This window comes from Octodon degus, unplaced genomic scaffold (assembly GCF_000260255.1).
Source record: "Octodon degus isolate 3935 unplaced genomic scaffold, OctDeg1.0 scaffold00014, whole genome shotgun sequence".
NCBI classification, from domain to species: domain Eukaryota; kingdom Metazoa; phylum Chordata; class Mammalia; order Rodentia; family Octodontidae; genus Octodon; species Octodon degus.
The window spans coordinates 9,065,573-9,092,518 of record NW_004524590.1 but is presented as its reverse complement, the minus strand read 5'-3'; the positions used below and the strand labels follow the sequence as shown (position 1 = coordinate 9,092,518).

General features: G+C 40.1%; 1 protein-coding gene across 19 annotated transcripts in view; it reads right to left on the bottom strand.

The window, feature by feature from the left end:
• Positions 1–25,816, bottom strand: part of Clasp1 (cytoplasmic linker associated protein 1) — a 264,734-nt gene extending 238,918 nt beyond the window's left edge. For all 19 annotated transcript variants that reach the window (XM_023709745.1, XM_023709750.1, XM_023709751.1 and 16 more), the window contains exon 1: positions 25,656–25,816. The gene's annotated coding sequence lies outside the window, so the exon portion shown is untranslated. The remainder of the gene's footprint in view (positions 1–25,655) is intronic.
• Between the last annotated feature and the right edge of the window lie 1,130 nt (positions 25,817–26,946).

Below are 26,946 nucleotides of genomic sequence, written 5' to 3'. Positions count from 1 at the left end.
TATAACAAGTTCAAAACCAGTGTGGGAAGCCTCTAGAGATCTCGTCTCAAAATCTAAAAAAATAAATCTGAAGGGCCAGGGATGAAACTCAATGTAAGGGCCTGTTCAATTCCTAATAGCACCAAAACATGGGAAGTAAGGTTAAAAAAAAAAAAAAAAAAAAAAAAAACCTTAACAGAAGGTGAAATTGTATAAGATACAGACACACAATATTCAAAACATTTTTTTTTAAAGCTCACGTGAGCCTAGTGTGGTGGCACACACTGTAACACCAGCACTCGGGGGCCAAAGGCAGGATCACTGCCCCACGTTCAAGGCCAAGTTAGGTTACACAGTGAGTTCAAGGCTAACCTGAGCCACATGTGACCCTACCCCCCCCAAGAAAGATCATATGTGTAAGACCTCTTCAAAAAGGAAGCTATGTAAAATAATAAAGGATGTCTGAGTAAGAGATTTTTTTTTTTTTTTTTTTGGATACAGGGTCTTGCTACAGTTGAGACTGGTAGTGATCCTCCTGTCAGTCTCCCCAGCACTGGGATTATAGGTGTGCACATGCCCAGCGCATGAGTAATAGATTTCTGAGTGTCTTCTCTCCTACTGAAGTTTCTTCTACTGTTCTTATTTTTTAAAAAGAGAAAACAAAGATACTTTATGAGCCTCAAAACTTTGGAACAGCAGTTATTTAACAAGGACAATTTTATTAATCCAAAACAAAAGCTGTTTTTATTCTCCTAATGCAAAATACATAAACACACACAAGGCTGATAAAGGCAGCACAGCAATTTGTTGTATTACCTAGGCTGTTAACCCTGGTAGGAAACATAATAAAATGGATTACAGCGACCCAAAGAAGGCCCTCCGTGGAGGTGACAGGCCTCAGCAGAGCCAGCCTTTCACCAGAGAAGCGCAGCACAGCCAGGCGGTGGCCAGCACGCTGGCTCTCCACCAAGAGCAAATCTGCACTTCCGCTCCAACCTACCAGCGACGGACTTCTGCTGTGTCTCACAGACAGCTTCACTTAGCTTCACTGTTTGTGCCAGTTTTCCCCCATTTCTGTTTACCAACACAAAATCAGGTGACAGAATCTGAATGGCTTCTTACATTTTCTAGTAATAGCTTTCCCACACACCACAATCTATTAAATTCTCCCTGAAGTCAGTAGTTTTACTATATTCAAAGTTGTACAACCATCACCACTATCTAATTCAGAACATTTCAAACACCTCAAAATGATACCCCTTATTTTTTGTTTTGCGGAACTGGGGATTGAACTCAGGCCCTTGCGCTTGCCAAGGAAGCACTTACTCCACCGAGCCATCTCTCCAGGCCAATACCCCTTATTTTTCAGCACTCACTTTTTCTCTAAGCCTACGAAACAAATAATCTTTCATAGGCTATTTGGAGCACTTCATATAAATGAAGCCATAAAATATGTGGCCTTTCTGGTCCGGCATCTTTCACTTAGTGCACGTTTTCAAGGTTTGCCCACTCACACATTGCAGTACGTATCAGTACTTCACTTCTTCTGTAGCTAAATAACACTCCATTGATTAGATATTATACATACTGTTTATCACTTGATACTATCTGGACTATTTCTGCCTTTGACCTCAATAAATCATTGCCACAGGCATTTCTGAACAATTTGCCAAATCTAGTCTTTGCCCCTCTTTTTTACTGAAGCCAGCCCTGTCAGGGGTATATGGAAGTACTGTACTGTGGTTTTTGATTTGCACTTTCCTATAGACTAAAGATTCAGAGCATCTTCACATGGACATGCTGGTCATTTGGGCATCACTTTTTTTTTTTAAATATTTATTTATTTTTATTTATTACATTTATTTTTTATTGTGTGTGTGTGTGGCCAGCTCAGTCCACCAGGGGGCGGGTCTGGCTGGCATGTGGTGCTGGGGATCGAACCGCGGTCCCTGTGCTTTGCCAAGCTTGTTTCAAGTAGGTGCTTTAGACCACTGAGCCATCTCTCCAGCCCTGGGCATCACTTTTAAGGAAAGATTTAATCAAATATTTTGCTCACATTTTAGCTAGGCTACGCATCATGACTTTTAAGATATAGTCTAAGAAAGTCTTTTATAATGTGATGCTCTACAAATATTTTCTGTAAATCTGTCAAATATCTTTTCATTTTCTGGGTGGTACTATTTTTTTCTTTTTTAGGTATTTAATATAGGATCTACAAGGTCTCACTACATGGATATAGACTGGAGTCACAGTGATTCGCCTGCCAAGCACTGGGATTGCAGGTGTGCACCACCACATGCAATCTCAATCACCATCTCAGCCTGCCCCCGGGACGGGGCCAGCACAGAACACTGGGGATCAAACTCTGGTCCCTGTGCTCTGCCTAAACAGGTGCTTTAGTCTGCTGAGCTATTTGGTCAGCACTTGGATGGTATTATTTAAAATGAAGTTTTTTATTTGGATAAAAGCCACTTAGCTTTTTTCTTTTCTTTAGGTGTATGTGGATACCCAGTTGTCTCACCTTCATTAACTAAAAAAAAACTATTCCTTCTCCACTGAACCGTCCTTGTACCCTCCTGAAAAATTGTCCATAAATGTCACCATTTCTTTCTGGACTCTTATTCTATCCATTCATCTATATGTCTATCTTTGTACAAGGCCCTGACTGTCTCAATTACTGTATCCTGTAGAAAGCTAGGACAGTCTTCCAACTTTGTTCTTTTTCAAGACTGGTCTGGCTACTTGAGGTCCCTTGCACTTCCACAGAAATTTGAAGACTGGTTTCAATTTTTGCAAACCAGCAGCTGGGACTGGAATAGAGATTATGTGGAATCTGCAGACTAACATGACAAGGATATGCCATGATGATATTAAGTTTACCAATCCATCATGGCTTATTTATTTAGATATTTAATTTCTTTCAATGATGTTTTATAATTCAGAGTATGTTTCACACTTTTAACTACTAAAATTTTTAATTCTTTTTTATGCTCTATGAATTGTTTTCTTAGTTGCAGACTATTCACTGAAAATATACAGGAATATACCTGATCTTTGTATATTGATCTTGTTGAACTCATATAAGTTCTAATAGTTTTCACTGGTTTTATTCTGTTGTTGTTTTTTAGTTTTTGAAACAGGGTCTCAGAACTTGGAAACAACCAAAATGTCCGTCACATGTGGAATGGTTGAAAAAGATGTGGTACTTTTACATAATGGAGTACTACTCAGCTATAAAGAATGATAAACTTGAAGCCTTCATATTTAAGTGGATACCCCTTGAAGATATACTTATTAGTGAAATAAACCAGACCCACATCTGCAAATGTCGTATTGTCTCCCTAATATAAGGACTTACAATTCCGTATGACTAGGTTTCTAAATTTCTTTGTAAAAATATGTAAATGCTTATTTCTACTTTTATAAAATTATTTTTCCTTCATATTCTGTAAGGACTTAAAGTTCAACATATCAATATCTGATGGAAAATACCTGTTCCAGGATATGCCAAAATGTTTGCTATTTCTACAGATAGGATAAACCGAACTGCATATATTGCAGGTTAATTAATTAGCTTCTCTTCTGGAGGGTTAACAACCTAAGTTAGCAGATCAAAATTTGGAGAAAAGGAAGGGCTGCATGGTTAGCCAACATTTTGGCCCTAGCCTTTCAAGGTCAGTGAAGACTCGGGACATAGGAGAACCTGTACTGTAACAACATGTAACTCAGTTGTGCTCCAAATTTTCTGATCAAGAAGATTATGGAGCCACAGAGAAATGTGTTCGATGATCTAAAGTGAGCCTGGGGAGAGTCACATGGAGAGAAAAAACATTTTCTCAAGCTTTCACAGAGAGCAAATTGGTCAAGCAATGGCCGTGACTCATCCTCAGGTCAGACACTGACAAAAGGATGTACAAAAGGTGGTACAGGGCTACAGGATAAATCCTGAGAGTACTTGGCTGACCTTATCAGATACAAAAGTTAGAATTCTGGGTATGTAGGTCTTGCTATATCTTGGTCTTAACCATCCAGAAGAAAAGTATAAAAATGAGGTATATAAAGTAAATCCATATTAATACGATGAGCTGTAAAAGGCTCAAGTCAATAACTTCTGAGGATAACCCACTAATATTATAGTCTGCTAGACAGTGTTAGATTGTTTGTTGAATTCAAACACTTATAGTATTTAGATGCCAATAGAATATTCACCTCTGACAGGACAAAATAAATAAATAAATAAAAATAAATAAATAAAGATACAAGGGAAAGATCATTTTGTATTTATATATACAAAGTAGGATAAATTTACAGATACTTTCGCTTAACTCAATAAGAAAGAGGTGTACTAACAGTGTTTGGACAGGATATCCTGTCTGCTTCTTGTATCATGGATAACCACTAAGAAGATAACAATGTACAGTGTATTGACTATCAAAACTGTCCTGTTAATCAACTGTGAAACTGTCTCATTCATATTTATTTCTCAATTAAATAAATAAATAAATAAATAAACAGGGTCTCACTGTGTAGTTCAGGCAGGCCTTGAACTCATGGTGCTCCTCCTGCCTTGGCATCCCAAGTGTTGAGATTAAAGGCCTCAGTCACCACACACAACTACTTCTAATAGTTTCATAATAGATTCCCTAGAATAGTCTACATGTAAGATCACGGCTTCTAAAAACAGATAGTTTTATTTCCTGTCCAATCTGGATGACTTTCCCTCCTTTTTCTCAAGTAACTTGTATAATACTGAACAGAAGTGGAGAAAAAAAAAAAAAAAAAGGAACACCCTTATCATATTCCTGATCTTAGGACGAAGACATCTTATGTCCTTAAGTATGAGTGATGTCAGCTGGGTGCCTTTATCACATCCAGGAAGTACTCTTCCATTCCTCATCTACTTACCAGTTTTATCATGAAAGGACGTTAGATTTTGTCAAATGCTTTCCTACAGCCAAGAGGACTTTATACTCACTGTCCTTGATTAATATTGCATATGACATTGATCTTTAGATAATTAATCAACTGTACATTCCTGGGATATATCTCAGTCATAGTTCATAATCCCTCTGATATGTTGCTGGATTCAGTTTGCCAGTATTCTTCTGAGAACTTCTGCATCTGTATTTATAAGGGCTACTGTTTTCTAGCTTTGTTTTCTGGTGATGTCTCAGTCTGCCTTTGGTACACAGTGAATAATGTCCTCAGAGAGGTAAGCTGGAAAGTGCTGCTTGTATTCTGAAAGAGTTTTTAGAAAATTACACTGATTCTTCATTAAATATTTGATAGAATCACTTATCTCTGGAATGTTTTTGATTGTTAATTTCTATTTGTTACTGATATGTTCACATTTTCTATTTCTTGAGACAATTTCAGTGTCTTTCTAGAAATGCATATATCCCAGTTGCCTAATTTGTTGGCATATAATTGTTCCCAATATTTCCTAATGATCTTTAATTTCCCCCTTTAAGATCAATAACCATATCCTTTCTTTCACATCTGATTTTATGAGTCATGTGAGGTTTTTCCTTTGGTCAGTCTAGCTCAAGCTTTGTCAATTTTGCTGGCCTTAGAAATTTTTATTCTGTCCATTTTCTCTATGTTTTTGCTCTATTTTATTTACCATATAGTATTTATTTTTCTTCCTTTGAATTTAGTTGTTCTCTTATTCATTCTTAAGGTAGAAGGTTAGCTTATTCCTCCTGAGTCTACTGTTAGGTTACTGACACTTTTCTTTTTAATACACTTTCAAGAGTCATAAATTTCTCTAAAGCACTGCCCTTGTCACATCTTCTAATTTACGGCACATTATTTTGTCTCACGGAACATAGCTGGTAACCAATAAACACTGATTACTCAACAAATAAGTACCAGGATTTTATTTAGTTAAGGTAAAACATACATAAGATTTACCACTTCAACCATTTTTAAGTGCGCAATTCCATGATAACAAGCATCACCACCACGATATGCCGTATTTTGTTGGCTTTTACCTCCATGTATTTTCTAACTGTCCTTGTGATTTTTCTTGAGTCATTCATGATTTAGAAGTATGTACCTTAATTTCAATAACTGTGAATTTTCAAATTTTCCTTCTATTAATTTCACTTCACTGTGATCTGAGAAAATACTTTGTATGGTTTTTAAATTATTTTAAATATACTGAGGCTTGTTTATGACATAACCTATGATTCATCCTATAGAGTGTCCATATGTTCCTGAAAATAAAGTTTATCCTACTGATAAGGGGAGCAGGTGTCTTACAGATGTCTGCCCCTTCATGACTTATGAGTTTGCTTGTATCTAGACTAGGTTTAAGAAAATGAAATATGCCAATCACCTAAATCTTAATGTTTGATTTTATTTCTCAGTTGTATGCTAATTGCTGATGCTACATATCCTTTTATTTATTTTTTTCAAAGTTTTATTGATAAACAGCAATGAGACAGTTTCAAATCCAATCAGAAGTACAGTGTCAACATATAATACACTGCATATATTCTTCTTAGTGGTTAATTGCTGTACAAGAAGTGGACTTGTGATCCTATTTACAAACACCATTAGAACAAATCATTCTATTCATTAAGAGAATGCAACTATATATCTATCCTAACCACTTGGAATACACAAATACAAAATGGACATTCATCGGTATACCCCATTTTTTCTAAGTTCCGTTATTGAATATTATAGGTGTGTAAACTCAGCAAAATGTTCTAGAAGAGTCCAGTAGCCCATAATAGCATTGGGTCTTCTGTTTAACTGGCAATGTCAGAAATTATTGACCTGAGTCCCCCACAACTCAACATAACAGCATGGCTTTATTTCCTATATTTCGTCTTCATACTATTCTACTGGATGGTTAAGACCAAGGTAAAGCAGGACCTATGCAACAAGAGTTGTAGCTTTTTGGTCTGAGAAGGTCAGCGAAATGTCATATCCTTTTATTTTAAAGATGCCCCCTTTAAAACAAAATCTTGGCTTCTTGAACCACATGAAAAGTGCATTTCCACATGCAAAATCTGCTCCGAAGCTTGAATAGGAAGATGCATGTACAGCAGTTTGAGAGATTTTCTAAGACATTTCTAAACAGGATAATCCCCAGACTTCAGTGAATAAGAAAAAAGAAAGCATAGGATATGTCATTCGATAGTATGACAGCTGACATGGCCACCCTAAATTTCCCAAGGGAGCTGGGTTACACACAGTTAAAAAAAAAAAAAAAAGAAAGAAAAAGAAAACCATTTAAGTACTGGGTATTTATTGTGAAGACAGAAGGTCTAAGAAGGCTGGGAATATAAAATCTAGATGAGCTTTTCTTGTTACTGAGTAAAACAATCAAAGTATAATACCAGCATCGATTACGGTTAGCCTTTACTTCAATTGAAAACAAGCATGGTGAGCTGAGACATGGCTCAGTGGGACAGCAGTTGCCTAACAAGCATGAGGCCCAGGGCTTGATCCATAGTACTATAAACAAATACTATAAATAAAAACCAAGATAAACATCGTTATTCACATTTGAAACAGCACTTTCCAATTCATTGAGTGATCATACAAATGCCAATTTGTCTCTCCTCCACAAAACTTTTCTAAGTATCATTACCAAAGTTGTTTTGGGTTTTGGGTTTTTGTTATTTGGTTTGGTTTTTCAAGACGGTCTCACCATGTAGTTCAGGCTGCCCTTGAACAGACTATGTAGCCTAAGATGGCATTAATGGTCCTGACTCAGCCTCCTAAGTGTTGGAATTACCACCAAATCCTGCAAAACCTATTTTACATAAGAAAACAGAACCAAAGATTTGGAATTAAACTGATTTGTAGGATCAGTAAGCATGGAACAGAGCTAGGATTTGAACCAAGGTTTCCAACTACCAATCTGGGGCCATTTTCACCCAATTGCCACTGTTTGTCCATACTAATGATAAACACAGGCCTGAGTATGATGCACACGCGTACATACAATTTATAAAAATGAACAACAAAGGATATACCCACATACTTAAGTGTTCTCAAAGAGAACAGAAAAGCCTTAGTGAGAGGAGTACCTAATAACTGGCCTAGCACCACATGCTATGCACGTGGTCCACAAGGAGCAGATGAAAAGGAAGCTACATGTGTCCCACCAGCAGCTCCAGGAAAGGGGTCCACAACTTTACCTCTGAGAGCTCCCTCAGTGTTTCCCACCGAAAAGTCAAAGTTATGACCAAGAATTAAAAAGGGGGTGGCAGGCGGACAGAGGAACAAGGCAGAGGGAAAGGGATAGAATCAACCAAACATACACCACCTCTGAGGGAAAATGAGTGACAGAGAAATAAAAAACCGTTGTTTTTGTAGCTTTTTGTAAATTGGTAGTTATTTCAAAGAGAACAGTTTAAAAAACAGGAAGAAAAAACTAAAAATACACGTGACGACAGGACTTTGGTCCTAGTTTCCTAAATGCAATGCATACCTCTCGTGCTTGCCAATCTCCCAGCACCACCCTCTCTGAGGTCTAAGTATGGGGTAGAATACAAGTCAACCATGTAGTCCAATGAAGCGGATCCAGATGCTTTCCTGCCACACTCTACTTTTCTTTCTTTTTTTTTTCCAGAATCAGGGATTGAACTCAGGCCCTTGTGCTTGCCAGGGAAGCGCTTATTCCACTGAGCCATCTCCCTGGCTACTTTTCTGATGACTTCTTAGTGCACAATGAAAAGGGAAAATACTATACACAATAGTGACACCAGTGTAAAGGCACTTGTGGCCACCTCTGTCTTAGACACGTACCCTGATACATATGAAAATACAGGCTTTTATGGTCCCTTACCCTCCAAGCCCATTTTCCTTTCTCACCCTCCTTGCTCCAGCCTGGAGACATATTGAGGAAACAGAACCTGATGGACCAGGAAAAACCTTTAGTTACACAGTTGTCAAAATTAAGGAGCCCTACACTCACCGAAGGAAGAAAACATGCAGTGAGAGTTTTAGATCTGCGTGTACTAAGAAATCAGATCTTACTGGACTTACTTCAAATCTTTTGAGCACGAAGTAAAATGGTAAGGAAAAATAATTTGTAACAGACAGACCGCTTAAGACAATTTCCTATACTATTTCCTAATCCTTCCTCAACCACACTTCAAGCACAATAGTTTAAATATGTACTTCACTATGCTTCCATAACAAGGAAATTTTGTGGTATTTCTCAGTCAAACTATAAGAGCACTACAATTAATAAAATAGCATGCTGGCCTTCAGGTTTTATGGGTTGGGGGAAATGTCAAAGCACAAAAAGAGATGTGTGCCTTAACAATATTAGCGTGTACCAAAATGTGCAACACACAGATGGTGCAGCTGGCTTCCAAGCTGAGTTGTGACCGCTCCAATATTGTCTCAACACTCACTGATCCGGACTCAGCATTAACGTGGCTTTCTTTTAAAACACCAAAGAACTAAAAATCACCCTAGACCTGTATTTAAACAAATAACAACAACAACAAAAAACCCCAGCACTTAAAAATGTAACTGAATAAAATTAATTAAAAAAAAAAATGTAACTGAGCCCAGAACGATGCCACACACCTATAACCCCAGCACTGGAAGGTTGAGGCATGAGGGTCACATCAAGTCTGAGGCCAGCCTGGGCTACATAGTGAGTTCAAGGCCAGTCTGAGCTACACAGTGAGACCTTGCCTCAAAAAAATAAAATAAAACCAAAGGTAACTAAATATAATCAAATATATGCTTTAATCAAACATACTACTGATAAAAATAAAATTCATCTAAGGAAATAATCTGTCAACTATGCCATAATGTGTACACTGCATAAAGCTGCTTGTTGCAGCTATTCATAAAAATTAATCACCCAGTGAGATAGCTCATTGGACTAAGCACCTGCTTAGGCAAGCAGAGGGACCAGGGTTCAATCTCCAGTACCACATGCCACACCAGCCCCTTCCCTGCATGCGCTGAGCCAGCCCCTGAGTTCGGGCATAGTGGCACACACCTGTAATCCCAGCGCTCAGGAGGCTGAAAACAGGAGGATCACTATGAGTCTGAGCTGCGTAGTGAGACCCTATACCATAAAAATTAATCAAATAACTTTAATGTTCAACAATTGAGAACAAAGAAATTCTAATAGAGCAGACCATGTAGGTACTAAGAGTAACAGCACAAATATGTTCTTATTAGCCCTATAAAGATATCAATACAATCATTTTGGTGAAAGCAAGCAAACTAGAGAACAGGAACTTTATGTCATTTTCACTTAGAAAATAAAGAGCTGAACACAGTGGCAGAAGCCTGTAATCGCAGCTACTCCAGAGGCTGAGGTACCTAGCAAAATCACTAAACCTCAGGAGGCCCAGACTGGCATAGGTAGCTTGGTGAGATCAAGGTCAAAACCAAAAACTTACCCATTTATATTCTTCACTCATAGAAAAAGTATGGACAAAATACACTAAAATGCTAACACTACCTTTTTAAAAATAAAAATGTACTATTAATATAATAAAAATAATAAATGTTAAAAAGAGCAAGGGTGGGACCAATAAAACAATCCTGGGGTCTCACAAAGCCCATGTAATGGTCTGCACGTTCACATACCATCTGGAGACTCTTTGGGAAAGGTGGGGGAAGACCTACTCTTCTACTCTCTCCTTGCATACCTTTACATTTTTAAACCACATATTATTTTTAAAATGTAAGTTTTAAACATTAGTAAGTACAATATCGGGCTTGCCAGATAGTTCAGCACAGTAAAGTGCCTGCTTAGGCAGACGCAGGGGCTGGGGTTTGATCCCTCACCTGCCATGCCAGGGCTGGCCCCGACCCCAGGGCGTGCTGAGGCAGAGACTGAGACTGGACGTGGTGGCACACACCTGTAATCCCAGCACTTGGGAGGCTGAAAAACAGGAGACTCTCTACAAGTCCAATCTAAGCAGTGAGACCCTGTACACCCTGTGCTAAAAACATAAGAAAAAAAGGTGTGAACAGTATCTGTTCACATTTTCTAGTAACCCATACCCTAGTCAATAAATACTAGAAGGTTGGATGTAAACTTAAACAGAATTATAATCACACCAAAGCCATCATCAGCTATGATACCAATAACTGAAAACATGAAACAGTGAGTCAGGAAACTGTATCTAGTACTCATCTCCAGAAGCAGCCTTAGAAACACATACAAGGAAACAAAACTTATTCTCGAAACTCATCTAGCCACGGAATTAGTACATGCAATTAGTAAGCCAAAAAGACAAAATCAAGACAAGTTTTCAGTTCCCTCCCCTTTTTTTTCTTTTTTCTTTTCTCACCTACCACCAATCAGGGGACTGGACTTAGGTCTTTTACACTGAGCTACATCCAGCTCATTCATTCATTTCAGACAGTGTCACTAAATTACGCAGGCTGAGTAGAAATTCACAATCCTGCCTTAGCCTGAAGAGTAGCTGTTAGGGAGGTGTGTACCTGGCCCTAGTTTACTGCTGACCACTGAACTACAGCTATGTTTTAATTCAAAAATGACATGACACAGTTATATGTTATTTTGAAAATACATTTTTCTAATGTATTAAATACAGGACTCTATTACAGACTGGCTTGGTGCAGAAAAAACTGAAAGCTCATCTACAGAAGGCTCATCAAATTATATTACATAAAATATTGTAATATCCAGCTATACTAGTCATTTAAAAAATTGAAGAGAAAGCTAAAGGTACAGCTCAATGATAGAGCACTTGCCTAATACACATTAAGGCTCTGGTTCTACCTACATACATAAGGCCTCTAGGGAAGATTAGATGGCAGTCAAGAGGGAAACTTAACATTTTAAATTATGTGTATATATGACTGTTCAAAAAAAATATTTTATCACAGGAAACTTTCATGCAGGCTACAGATCTAGCTCTGCAGCACAGCACCTCCTGGAGAATGTAAGGTCCTAAGTTCGATTCTCAGTACCAAAAAAAAAAAAATCCATGCATTTAGCTAGCAATATTCTCATTTCTAGGTAATTTAAGCAAGATGAAAATAACTCTCCTCTACAACAATAACAGACACAAAAGGACATAGCACAGAGGTAGCAGTTTTGCTTAATACACATAAGGCCCTGATTCAATCCTCAGCCCTGGGAAGAGGAAAGTGTTACAAGAAATGTCCCCTAGGCATTTTTTTTTACAACTCTATAGTCAACAATGCACATAATAAGCTTGTAACTACAATGAAAAATACCGCATATTAGTGCCATCGTTATCAGAAACAAGCGCAACAGCAGTTTCCCAAAGGACAATGTCTAACTCCCAGCCACAAAATTTCAAAATTGAGTTATTGATCATTTGATTCAAGTAAAGATCTGAAAATGAAAGAGTTTAATTTTACTAAAATCTAGGACTCTAATAAAAGATGTTACTTTCAAACAGGCATCTTCTCTCAGCAAAGGTGCTTTCTGACTTATCTGTGGCCACTTCACAAAATTAGAACATGGCATGAATACTGCCAAGAGTCGGTCTCTCAGCCCATGGTCACGAGCCATGTCTCCAGGCAACACAGGTCTACCATGAATGGAAGTCAAGAGACAGGCCTATAAGTGCCAACCAGGAGCTGTATATTTGACTCAGGACCTCACAGCTTGAGGTTAAAACAGAAAGAGGCTAGTCTTTCCCTAGCTCCAATGATGAGGCTCTTTTAAGTCTATTTTTTGTTGTTGTAACAGAATACCTGAGACTGAGTAATTTATAAAGAACAGAAATGTATTCAGCTCACAGTTCTGGAGGCTGGGAAACCCAGGAACACAGCACAGGCACCTGGCTGCGGGCTGCCTCGCTACACCATAACATAACAGAAGGCCCTGCTTGAGAGGCACCCAGTGTGCTCACGTGGGGCTCTCTCAAGATAAAGCCCCTAGTACCACTGTGGGGGCGTTTCCTCCTTATCTAATCCTAATTACTTTCCACAGAGGAATCTGAGCATGAAGTTTCTAACACACAAACCTGGAGACACTATCAGGCGTAAGGGAGCCCTCCCACCATGGTCTTTCTGTGGTGGCGCTCTTAAGGCACTGAATCAACCATCTCGCTTGTCTGCCTTCTCTCTTTGACACAGATCCTTTGGGAAAGAAGCAGAGACTGTTCTCCCTGTTCTCAAATCTACAGACAGTCTGTTGAGGATTCTGTTGAGCCTCAACTACTTTCACTTAGAATAACTCTCTTAATGGCAGCAGTTTTCATTAAAGGTTCTGCATTTGTAGGCCCAATTCCTATTAATACACCCTTCTGCATGAAGGGTAATAATACGCCCTTCTGTCCCTATCCTCCCTAAAAGATGTCAGATAACCAAATGATTACAATGAGATAGTCCCCATCTTCCGGTGCTGAGTCATGCTTTCATAATTTTATAAAATAATTACTATATAATTCAGCCAAATACTGTTACTTTGTCCAAACAAATGCTCCTTTGGCAATTTCAGACATCTACTCCAAATTCTGAAAAGAATGATGGAATAGAAAGCTTTTTCTATGATGTTTACTTTAGAAATTCAGTTCCAGGCCACAATGTGGTTGGCATTCCAATCAGTCCTAATTGGTAAGGTCAATTAGCATAAGCTATAACATCACATTAATCGTTAACTCCCTCAATCAGATCAGGTCACTTTATTTTTCTTTTCTTTTTCTTTTTTGAGAAACGGTCTCACTAAGTAGTCCAGAGTTCAGGCTGGCCTTGAATGTGCTACACAGGCTGGGCTTGAACTCCTGTCGGCCTCCTGACTGCTGATGCTACAGGCATGCAGCAGCACGCTCAGCAGACGGCATTCTTTTTAAAAGGCCACCTTTTTGGGAAAAGGAGTCTAAGCCTGGAGGGTAAGGTACTCAATAAGAGTATTTCTTGGATCAAACTCTGCAGGCAAATGATGTATACAGGGTATATAGATTTGGACACACACCAGCCCAACTTCTCCCTAAAAAAGAATGGAGGAAGTAAAAGAGAACATTCTTCCTTCCTACCGTCCCTGACAGAAGCCATTATTACTACCAAGGGAGTTTAAGCCTTTGGTGAATCACTTAGTTAATTGGCAACTACCTTTATTTTTATTTTTTTTATTTTTATTTTTTGGTGGAAGTGGGGATTGAACTCAGGCCCCCGCGCTTACGAGAGAAGGGCTTATTCTACTGAGCCATCTCCCCGGCCCTGGCAATTATCTTTAAAGCGTATGAAATACTAAATTTGCCCTGTCCTCTCTCATGTTATGTTGCTTGGATTTAGAAAATAAAAAGACAAATAATTTTGTTCTGTTGTTAATGAGGATCATCAATATATACCTTATAAAATAAACAACTGGTTAACAATCAGTATCTCAGTTTTTACTTAAGATGCTTAGAAACACCTACTCAGGAACCAAAAATCTAGCGAAAAACAAAATACCACAGGTTGGCCTTCAAGATGAGCCTTCTTCACTGCATCTGGACTAGATTACAGAATGGACTCCCAGCGGAAGTCCCACTGCCTGTGACAGGTACCCCAGACACCACTCCACACTGGGGTGCGATGGGGGAACTATGATAACGGATGCCCAGACAGAAGCAGCAGATTCTTCTCCACTAGGTGAGCTTTGGAATTTCTAGTCAAAAGAACTTTCAATGTGACCGATTACATTTTTGTTAAAAAATACATACATATTGCACAAACTCAAAACAATTTTAAAACTAAGTATATGTCAAAACTCAAAAAGGAAGGTCAAGTCATACAACATCATCCTAAAATGAGTCAAATTTCCAATTTAGAAGTCAGTCACCAGAATCACATACAGCAATGTAAACGTACTTCAGACACTCATGAAATGTATCCTTTTTTTGAGAAAGGGTCTCATTAAGTAGTCCATAGTTGAGGCTGGCCTTGAATTTGCTACGCAGACCAGGGTGGGCTTGAACTTGCACCTGCCTCTTGACTTCTGATACTGCAGGTATGCACCAGCATGATTATCCAAATACTATCTATCAGCCCCAAAATTCCTAAGGCATTGAAATATCCATCCCTATATTTGGAGAAATTACTTCAAAGGACTTGAGTGAAAAACCTAGAATTCTTTAATACACAGACAATAATCTTCTAAGGATTTTCGACTACTACCTAAACATGTTCACAAATATCTGTTCAACATCACAATTCAATCAACGAAGGTTAAGGACAACACTTGCATACTTCCAGATTAGGTACCATAAGGATGTGGGCAGCAGTAGCAGATTAGGCACTACAGTGACGTTCCACCGCAACAGAGAAGATTAGGAAACAAGTACAGCACACACTGGAACTCTGAAGGTACTTAAACCATATCTGTGGAATACAAAACTATTTCAAAGTTGAACAGAGGCTTTAGGCATAGACCAGTGGAAATGCACATGCTAACACATGCAAGTAAGGTTCTGAGCTCAATCCACAGTTCTAAAATTAAAATAAAATAAAAATAAAACATTGTTGGGAGTGTAGACTGGTGCAACCACCATGGAAATTAGTGTGAAGATTCCTCAAAACATTCGAGGTTCCACTTTACCCAGCTAAAGAATTAAAAACATCGGGGCTGGGGATATAGCTCAATGGCTTAAGAGCCTGCCTGGCAAACACAAGGTCCTGAGTCCTGAGTTCAATCCCTGCTACAGCAAAAAAAAAAAAAAAAAAAGAGAGAGAGAGAGAATTAAAAACATCATACCACAGTTATATATGCACACCCATGTTTATAACAGCAGTCTATAGCTACTCAAATCTTGGAAATAGCCTAAATACCCAGAAACTTGTAAATGGAAAAAGATGTGATTTTTTTTTAATATGATGAAGTAGATAGTACTCTGCCGTAAAGGATAAGATTAAGACATTTCTGAGTAAATGTATGTACCTTGAGACAACTCTTAAGTGAAATAAATAGAACACATATGTAAATAACGAATGTTTCTCTGGTGTGAGAAACCGAAAGTGTAAATAAGAACCAAAATGTATAACAGTAAATAGAAAGGTAAATGGGGAGGGGAACAAGACAGGGAGGAGGGCAAAGGAAAGAAGGAAAAAGTAAAAAAATAATAAAATTAAATTTAAAAGAAAAGAAAAAATGGACAAAGCTTTGTAAATGGGGCAGACTGTGGAGATGTTGAAGGCAAGGAAGGGAAATGGGAAAATAAATAAATTATATCATGTACAGATACAAATTCTCTAAGATGAATGTAATCATTATGTCTATGTAAAAGGTACCAATAAAATTTGATTAAAAAAAAAAACAGGCTGAGAATCTTTTTAAAAAAGCCAGTTAAATACACAGTTTTAAAAAAGGAAAGGAAACTCATTTATTAAGTGTCTCACACATCTAAGAGGAAAAGCAGTAATACAAAATACTCAGGTATCCTGTTTTAAAGAATAGGGTGGGCTGAGTGGGCCACTGAGGGCATGGTGGCGCACACCTGTAATCCCAGCACTGCGAAGGCTGAAAACAGGAGGATCTCAATGAATCCCAGCTACACAGTAAGACCCTGTAACAACCAAATACATTAAAAAATAAAAAATAAAAAAAAAAGATTGGGTATGTAGCTCAGTGCAAAGGCCCCAAGTTCAATTCCCAGTACCACAAAAAAAAAAATTTAAAATAAGCAAAGGATATTAATAGACATTTCTCCAAAGTACACACAACCAGTAAACACAAGAAAAGCTGCTCAACAATAGTCACTGTGGAAATTCAAACCAAAACTCTAATGAGATGCTACTTCACACATTCTGTAAATAAATATAATAAAAGTAACTTTTATGAAACAAAATAGTAAGTATTGGTGAGGTTACAGAGAAATTGGAACTCTCATGTGGTGCTGATGAGAATGTAAAGTGATGCAGCCTCTGTGCAAAGCAGTTTGGTATTTACTTCAAAAACTTACATCAAGAATTACAATCTGGGGGCCAGGGAATTAGCTCAGTAGAATAAGTGCTTGCCTGGCAAGTGCAAGGGCCTGCATTCAATCCCTGGTTCCACCATAAAAGGAAGGAATTACAATATGACCTAAAAGTTCCATCCAAGACAGACACCCAAAAAATTGCAGAGATTCAGAAGTATTTATACACCATATATACTGCAGCATTATTCACAATAACCAAAAAATGAAAATGCCTCAAATTCCATCAACAGATAAATGTGTGGTATATCCATACAACAGAATATTTTTTAGCAATAAAAAAGAAATACCATCAAGATACTCTAAGGTTATGACACAGATACAAATTCAAATACATTATGCTACGCAAAACTAGTTAGTCTCAAAAGGACAAAGATTGTATGATTCCACCTACATGAAAAATCAGGATTAGGCAAACCCATGAGATGAGAAAGCACCAGGGAAAAGGGGAAAGAGGAGAAAGGAGTTACTGCTCCATAGGTACAGCTTCTATCTGGGGTGAGGAAAGGCCTGGGAGCAGATGTGGGATGGTGGCAAACTGAAAGCAATTAATGTCACTGAACTGTGTGCTTACAAATGCCTACAATGGCCTATTTTATTATCGGTGAAGTTCTGGGTTCAATCCACAGTTACGTACACATGAACACGCACATACATGTGCACACACAAATTAAAAAGAAGTCTGTGTTAGGTCTTCAGTGACCTGGATTACCCAAGGATCGATTTCAGAACAGGGAATTTAATCTAAGAGGTACTGTCAGCATCAGCTCTAAGCCTTATGGAAACCCTAAGGGAAAGCCTCCCTCTCCCACAGCCCTTCCAGGGAGTGGTCCTCAAACGCTGCCAAATGGTGGTAGCACTCAGCACTTTCCCCAAGGCAGCACAATGACCTTTAATGAACAAGGAACAACCTGAGCTAGAAACAAAAAAAAGGGAAAAAAGGAGAGATAAATGGAAAAGAAGCCAAAGAATCTGAAAACCAAGCACTGCTACCCTGCAGCTGTGTGATTGCGGATTATTCAACTGTTGTAAACTTCAGCTTCCTCTCATTACAAAATGAAAATGGCACCTAACTTTAAATGTTATTTAAAAAAAAAAACAAACACTGGTACAAGGATGTGTAGAACACCCAAGCCAGTGCTCAGCAAATGGTGGACATTAAACCTGGACAGCTTTTGCTACTGTGACAATAAGACAGCCCACGCACCACCCTCAGGCCTACCAAAGGCTGAGCAGGAAATGGGTTCAGGTCAGGAGAACGCCATGACTTTTGAGAACTTAAATAAAACACAGCCAGCAGCCCAATGAGATTTCCGAGAAGCTGTTTTAATGCAGTTCAATTTCTCTTACAGACTGGCTTATTGTTCCTAGAATGAGCGCGACTACTCTTCATTAGGAAGGGCACTGCTGCACAACTGACTCTCCACACAACGGGCCTCTGTTAGCAGGTCTGAGCACCCGCTCCTAACAGTCTTCTTCTACCCACAAGAAAGACACAATGGAAGAAAATTAGCTAGAAGGCAGAGTCCAGAGGCCACTCTCAAACTTTGGTGGCCTTGTAAGCACTCATGGAACCTGTTCAAAAAGAAAAAGATACCTCAGTCCCACTCACAGACATTCTGATTATAAAACATCTTAGGCTGGGGCCTGGTATACAACTGTTTAAAGAAACACTTGACGCCAGGTCGCAAAACTGTTGTAAGGTCACATTCCAATGTGAATAAATACACCAATGTATCCCACAAAGCAGGAGCTGAACTTTCTTCCTGCTCACCTAAAAATGCAATGATTTTGGAAACGCTATTGCCAACACACACAAAATAAGGCCCATTACATGTATGCAACAACTATTACAAGTTTCATACAGTACCTTCACACAAATATCCCGTATGACTATATTTAAAATAAACAATTATAAAGAAAAACAAAGTACCAACTATTTCTTTTAGAAGCAAAAAATATACTTCACCAAATTAGCAGGAGGTGGTAACTTTTGCTTAATTGGTATACTTAGATTGTTTGGGAAATTATGCATAAGTAGAAATTTTTGGTCAACAAGCAGACAATATGTATCAATAATCTGGGTGTGTGTGTGTGTGTGTGTGTGTGTGTGTGTGTGTGTGAGACAAGGTCTTGTTCTTTAGGCTGGCTTTCAACTCTGTAGTGCGGTTTGGCCTCAAATTTGCAGCAATCCTGCCTCAGCCTCCCAAGTGCTAGGATTATAGGCATGCACTACCATGCCTGGTATTTCAAAAGTCTTAAGTATGGTAACACCTTCAACTCAAAAATCTTACTTCATTGAAATTATCCTATGGTAATAACAACATAAAAGAAGTGTAATACTCAAAAAGAGTCATTATATTATACACAATAACAGAATTAGAGATATCTGCATGTCAAGAATCTCAAAGAGGGGCCGGCCAAATAGCTCAGCAGATTAAAGAGCCTGCAAGCAGGCACAGAGGCTGGGGCTCCATCCTGTGGCTAAAGCGCTAGCCCTGCCCCCGGGGAGGGGCACGCTGGTGGTGCATGCCTGCAATCCCAGCTCTCAGGAAGCTGTGAACAGGCAGATCACCACAACCTGATCTAGTAGTGAGACCCTGAACACCCTGTAGACCCTTCCCTAAAATACCAAAAAAAAAAAAAAAAAAAAAAAAAAAGAATCTCAAAGAGCTTACCTAAATTTGTCATATCAACTCAAATACTATATAAGAAAGGTTTTTTTAAACAAATGATGTGCCCAGCATGGCGGAGCACACTATAATCCTCCCACTCAGGAGGCTGAGGCAGGATGATTATCTCCACTGTAAAACAAGTCTGGGCTACATTGTGGAGCAAGGGATCAGCCTGAACTACACAGCAACTCCCCTCTCAAAAAAAAAAAGAAGAAAATAATGTATATTACATAACTTCAAAGAACTATTCATGAAGTATGCAAAACCTAAACGTACCTCCAAGTATGGGCACATGGACAATCACAAAGGTGATATACTAAGAAAGAACAGCTAGGCTGGGGCTGTAGCTCAGTGGCAGAGCGCTTGCCAGCATGCATGAAGCCGCAGGTCCAAACCCAAGCCACCTCCCTGCAAAGAAAGGCTAATGTTCAGATGGCTAAATTGGGGTTTTCCCCTCTGCTTTCTCAACTTCTACTATGATAATATTATTTTATTACTATAACAAGACTATAAATTGATTCTGCCTCCAGAATTAATTGAACAGTTACTGAGATGGGTGGAAAGCACAAGGCTGACCTCAGCTGTCCTGAACAAAGCCGACTAGCCCAAGTGTACCCTGATAACAGATGACCACAGGCCAGCTCTAGGTTTCTTCCCCAACAGATTTATCTTGGTAGACAGATGTAAACATAAAACCTTAAATTTGCATCTTTTAAAAGCAAATGTATATACACCAAAGGAAAAGAGGAAATCTGCTTTGGCAGACATTCACAAAGCCAAAAGATCAGAGGACTTTATGAACCACAACTTCAATAAAAGCTAACGAAATTATGTAGCTAAGAGATCATGCTGTCCACATGAAAAAGAACATCAGGCTAGGAGACAGAGGGCCCAGCTCTCCTAGCTCCCATGTGGCAGGCCACAGCCCTCAGCTGCGAACAGACAGGGTAGGGACACGATCTCAGGCACCCACCTCACAGGTTTTGGAAGGAGACAAGGAGGCTCGAGTTGCAAAGGTGCCTTCAAAATCATTTTTCTTTTTTTAAAATCTAGCTGTTACTATGATGAACGCACTCATTCGTCTCCACAAAAATGAAGATCAGTGTTTAAGATGCATTCCAAACTAATAAAGAGCTGTGTTATGTCCCCAGAAGTCTACAACTAGGGGCCATGTCTTTACCATCATCTGCATCATCCAAATCTTTTTTTTTTCCTCATTCAAGCCCTTGAGGAGGAACTAAATCTTTAAATTTGTAAGAGCTAAAAAAAAAATAATAATATTAAAAAATAAATAAATTTGTAAGAGCTAATCCAATCCCAGAAAGTGCTACAGAATTCTCTTTTTTTTTTTTCTTCAAGGTTCTCATTTTGGAGTATCTAAGAATCACCAGGGGTTAAAGCTGTGGCTGCCTAGGCCCTGTGCAGGCTTACCTGATCAAAATCTCTACATGGAAGAGAGAAAATAAGGCCCGGCCACTTCTAATGTATTAAGTTCCCAAAGCTGTTCTGGTGACTTGCTTAGTGTAACAACAACATTTTTATCAGTATTAACTCCAACCATGTCATTTAATAAATGTCAGTCACTGTCCTCAGCACTTTGCACATCTTATGTCATCTAATCCTTACAACCATATAGTGTATGCTACCATTAACACTGCTCTACCTTTCTCTTTGTTTTTATAGATGAAAACTCTAAAATATAAATTATTTAAGTAGCTCAAAGTCGCATGACTAGCTATAGCATAGTAGGAATACACAACAAAGTTTGAAAATTACCAATACAGGACTAGGGAGATAGCTTGGCCATCTAAGCACCTGCTTGGCAACTGCAAGGACTTGGGTTTGATCCCCAGAACCAAGGGCATGCATGCCACCACCAAAACTGGGCGTGGTGGAGCACGCCTGTAATCCCAGCACTGGGGAGGCTGAAACAGGAGGATCACTACCAGTCTGAGGTACATAGTGAGAATGTATACCAAATAAATAAACCATTAAAAAAAAATTTTTTTTTTAAATTACTGAAACAGTTTTCTAAGAAAATAGCTGCATACTCTGGTTAGGTCATATCAAAATGTTCTGTTTCACTGTATACACTGAAGTTAAAAACACTGTAAAAACTGAGCTGTCTAAAGAAAGCATGATGAGCTTCCCTCAAGCCAGGAAGGGACTCAGCGGTGCAGCTCATTGCTGGGACACACTCAGCCAGGCCTGAGCTCCACCTCCAGCACCAAAACACGAACACGAAGAACCCAGCAGGGAACAAAGGATCTTTGGCTCTCTGCCTACTTCCACTACAATTCATGCTATGGCTGTCTCCCCTCCTAGACTGCAAGCCCCTGAAACACACAGACTGTGGATGTGCTCTCAACTGTACTCCTGGTACCTGGTGGCTGCCTAAAATGAGTTTAGAAAGTAATCTAATTGATAAATCTAGTGATGGCCTGATAACTGTCCTGGAAAACATGAAAGGCTATTATGTGGAGAAAACAGACTTAATTCATGTTGCTGCAGGGGGAATAACTACTGTCGACAAGTAAACGGATATGGGGCAGATTTGAGGACAGTCTACAGTTTTTCTTGTAACGAAAGCCTGTGCAGGAACAGAGAAGCATGGCCACAGTTTGAAGCTAATGATCAGAATGTAGCAGACATAAGGTAGAGAGAATGTTAGATACAGAACTCAGAGCTCTTCCAAAGCTCAAATCCCCTTAGTCCATGCTACAACATACTTACTTCATAGACACAGTTTCCACTATTTATACAAGTCACATTAGTAAGCAACAGAGGTACAACATGTGTTCTACAAAGACAGTGTCTGCCCCCAAGGATTTAAAGAAGAAATACCCAGGGGTGAACATAAGCAAGGAGGAAGGTGATAGATACCCCAGAACAGCATGAAGTGAGGAGGAGACCCCCCAGCAGAGAATAAGAAGTAAACAAAGGTGTTACAGAAGAAACGCCACCATCTCAGTATATCTGAGCTAGATCTTCAGAGTCCCAAGAGGACAGGCAAGATGTCACATGCCATAGGAATCTGAAATAGCAAATCATTTGGTGTAGCAGAAATAGTTGGAACACAAAGAGGACAAGAAAGCAAGAGAAAGAAGCTAAACAAGTCAGTCATTCTAGTGCTTCAGTTCCATCATCTGAACTAAAGAAATTTTACTGCAGTAGCTACTAAAGCCTGACACACCAAACTCTAGAGATGTAAGTCCAACACATACACAGACACTTCACAGATGATACCCTGCTGGCACTAAATAAAGACAGCTTAGTTCTCTTTTTAATTACATTTTCACAGGCCAAGTATGATGGCATACATCCGTAATCTCAGAACCTGAAAGGCTGGGGCAGGAGGATCGCCATGAGCTCAAGGCCGTGGTGGGCTACAAAGTGAGCTCAAAGCCAGTCTCAACTATGTAACAAGACCCTGTTTCAAGAAACCAAATAATAACAATTATTATTATTATACAAATCAAAAACTGTATTGATGATTTGTTCTTTGTTTAGTTTTTAAGATTAATAGAGCCAGGGATATAGCTCAGTGGCATAAGTTCGCTCCCTAGTACCAAGAAAAAAAATAAATAAAAGACTGATAGAAAAAAAGGTCCTCTCATTTCAAGAAAATCTTTTAAAGATTCTACTTATAAAGCATTTATGTTTTACTGCTTAGTATTCCTTCTATTTAATGTGACAACCAGACTTGCAGCTATTACAATTATAATTAAAACTTGGCCCTAAGCCTAATACTTACCCCTATGTAATTATAATATTTACCCACAGTACTACAAAATAAAAAGTATTGTTTAGTTAAAAAGGGTGTGGGGTACACACCTGTAATCTTTGCACTCTCAAAAGATGAGGTAGGAAGAGAGCAAGTTCAAGCCCAGCATGGGCAACTTGGGAAGACTCTGTCTGAAAATAAAAAAAAATAAAAGGTATGCGAAGGTAGCTTAGCATGAAGGTCCTTAGTTCAACCCCCAGTACTGAAAAAGGGTGGGGGCATTGCTTATTTAAAAAGTGTTTTGCAAGTACAAGATTATTAATAAATGGAATCTTGAACAAGTCTCAGGCCCATGAAAGAATCTCATTCAACTTCTACATTATGACACTATTCAAGAAAATAGTGTCAAGAAAAAACTGAGGCAAAGAAAAGTCTAAATTCAAAAGCAAACAAAATGAAACATATTTGAATAATAAACTTAATATTCTTCTGGCCAATCAGTTCTCACCACTCATGGACACTATTTTAAGGATCTGAAATCTTGCTCTATAAAAAGCAAGTTCCCATCATCTAAACTACACTTGAGAGATGGTATCGCAGAAGTTACTGAAGCATAACACATTAAGCTGCAGATTTTTGCTTGCTATCAGTACAAAAAATGCTTTCCTCTTTTACATAAAGGTACATCTGAGAGTTAACTCGAACACCTCATACACTAAGAGAAACGAATTTTTCATTCTAATATAAACTTGTGGTGAAGCCTCTTAGCCACATCAACTATAACATGGAGATACAGTATTTGACACCTCCACTACCAGCGAAGTCTCTTCAGAAGAGTTCTGACTTTGGTTAACCTTCGCTTGAAAGAGTCAAAAGCTACGGCTGAAAACTCCTAAATAAAAATTAACTTAAAAAGAAATCTAAACCAGCTCTACATGTGAGCCCTAAAAAACAATGATAAATAAAAGATATGTTAACTGCTTTGTTAGTGCAATTAGACAATTTGACAAAGATGAATAAGCAAACAGTTCATCAAAAGTTAAATCTTTCTTGGCAAATGGAGAATTAAAATAATAGTCCATGCTCTGGGGCATGGTGCTATTTCCCTTATCTCTACAGGGTCTCCGCATCAATGTTTCTCTTCTCCCAGTCCCTCCATGAGCAAATGGGCCAAAGCTCAGTAAATGTCACAAATAATGACAGTAATTAAAGTAACAATTTCTAGGGCCAGACCTGATACATATCTGTGGCACCTAAATATGGTGCGTGTGAGTACGCGGCACGGTGCAACTGTTCCTCACTTTCGACCACTCTGCATCACCGCCTCCCCAAGGTCTGGAGAACCCAAAGTTCCCATTGCCAGGTCCACACATCACAGTGTCATGTTTTAAAGAGCTCACAGGTGCTACGAGTAAGTCAGCAATTAACGAAAACACACCACTATACAGAAATTCACCTCAATGCAACACGTTTGAAGCTTCCACCTCACTGCTTTTTTTTTTTTTAATTTTAGAAATAAGTACAACTATTTTTTTAAGTATTATGTAATAAGTTAGACTCTGGAAAACCCCATACTCATCCGAGCTGCTCCGAAAGCCGGAAAGCAAAACTCGATTAGCTCCATTGTAGCCAACCAGGCTAACGTGCAAGATCACACACTCATCTTCGTCAGAGCGGCTGCCAATACCCAAGAACAACAAAGGCAAGTTGATGAGGCTGCACAGGCTGAACTCGGCACTTGTCCGCTTTCCCAGCTTTGGAAAGAAGCTCTCAGAAGACCCCCAGGAAGCAAGGCGACCCTCTGCATCCCACCGGGCGGCTGCTCCCTCGGCGCCGCTCGCTCCGCTTTTGTCTGGCCCGGGTGGGAACCCCGGCCGCCCGCCCGCCCGCCCGCCCGCCTCCCCGGCACCCCTTCCCTCCGGATCTGGCTCCACACCCATCATTCTCCGAGGACTAGTTGTTGTGGGATTTCTCTCCACAGCCCCCTCCCCTCGCAGTCCGCGGCTCCTTTCAAGCGCGTCCTGGGCTTCGAGGGCTTCTGCACCCGGCCGGGAGCCTCGGGTCAGGAAGGGGGCCCGGGGTGGGGTCTGGAGAGCGGCGAGGAGCGGGGCGCACAAAGCCCCGCGGACCCTCCCGCGGCCCCCTCCCGCGCAGAGCGGCCTGGGACCAGCGACCTGCCAGTCCGATAAACAACCTTCGCAGCCCGCTCCTCCGCCGGCTCCCACCTCGGGGCGCCCCCTCCCCCAAAGTGCACACCGGAGCGGATGACAGCGCCGGACCTCGCCCCCATCCAGAGCCCGCGCCCGCCACCGCGAGGAAGGGGCCCGGGGCCTCGGGAGGACTCGGGGCTAAGCCTCCTCATTCTCACCCGGTACTTACAGCCTATTATTCGCTACTGTTACCGCCGCAGACCCGGCAGCCGCCGCCTTCTCCTCCACCCCAATGAGGTTGAGCGCTTGGTGCGGGGATTAAAAAAAGAGCGAGAAAAGCCGACAGCGCCTGCGCAGTGCAGTCTCCCTTTCTCCCCTTACCGCCACCAACTGGGCTAGACCATAGAGAGTGTAAACCGAGACCAGAGAGGCGGCTGCCTCTCTATGGTGCTCCTCTGCGCAGGCGCAGGCGGGCTTCGTTAGCGCCGGGTCGCCAGCCTTTGCCCCAAGAAGGGTGTTGCCTGACCCTAATGGGGACCCGTAGGGTAAAGGTTCCTGCAGGAAAGGGTGACAGTGTTAAGTTAGGCCCCTTGGGAGTTGGGATAGACAGACGCCGGATCTAAGTAAGATCGCGCTGGAAAGATCCTTCAGTGTAATAGGAAGCGCTAGAGAGGAGTCAGGAGTGTGTGGTTAAAAGTCGTCCGGCCGGAACTTCCTTTGGCCGGGGCTCTAACACCTGAAAGGAAACAGTTTTTCACTTCTGGGTTACCGCGCCCGCGCTACTGGGCGACTTCGACGAAGGAAATTGTCCCTTTCGCCTTCCCGTAGAAGGCGGGAACTATTTTCCTTTTGCGCCGGGAGCCGCCTCGGAGATTTGTGCCGGAAGCGCACCTTTTTGTCTGTGTTTCCCTTTTGAGGTAGGTCCTGCCCCTTAGGGGGCTTCGAGAACCTCCGAGTTGGCCAGCCAGATTTTACTTTATAAATGATGCTGCTGTTCTGTCCTTCCTCACGCGTTGCTTTCGGAAGATTTATGAGACAGTGTTTTGAAAGATACAAAACTGAAAATTATGCGGCTACCTTCAAGGACCCTGGAGGACCCCGTTCTGCCGCGCCAAGTCCCTGTGCACGCCGGTAACTCGATTTGGAAAGAATTTTTGTTAAGATTGTGAACTATTTGGTGAAAATCGGTCTTTAAGAGTGTGGGCCGGCGAATGCTAAATGAAGTATGCCAGACACTCGCCTAAATATCGTATAGTTGCTCATATGAAAAACCCAATATGTAAAGAATACATAAAAATAATGGGAAGTAGATCTTTTTCAGAAGGAAGGAGACCAACAGATGGAGGGAGGAACTTGAGGGCAGAGGATGGGGTTTAAAAACTTGAGACGTGTACTTGTACCAATTCTAATTCTCCACGAAGAATGTAACCGTGTACTGCAAACGTAGTAATAAAAAAAAAAATGAAAAACTAAACATAAGCATTTAAAGAAAACACCAAACTCTTACTGCTGTGAATTCT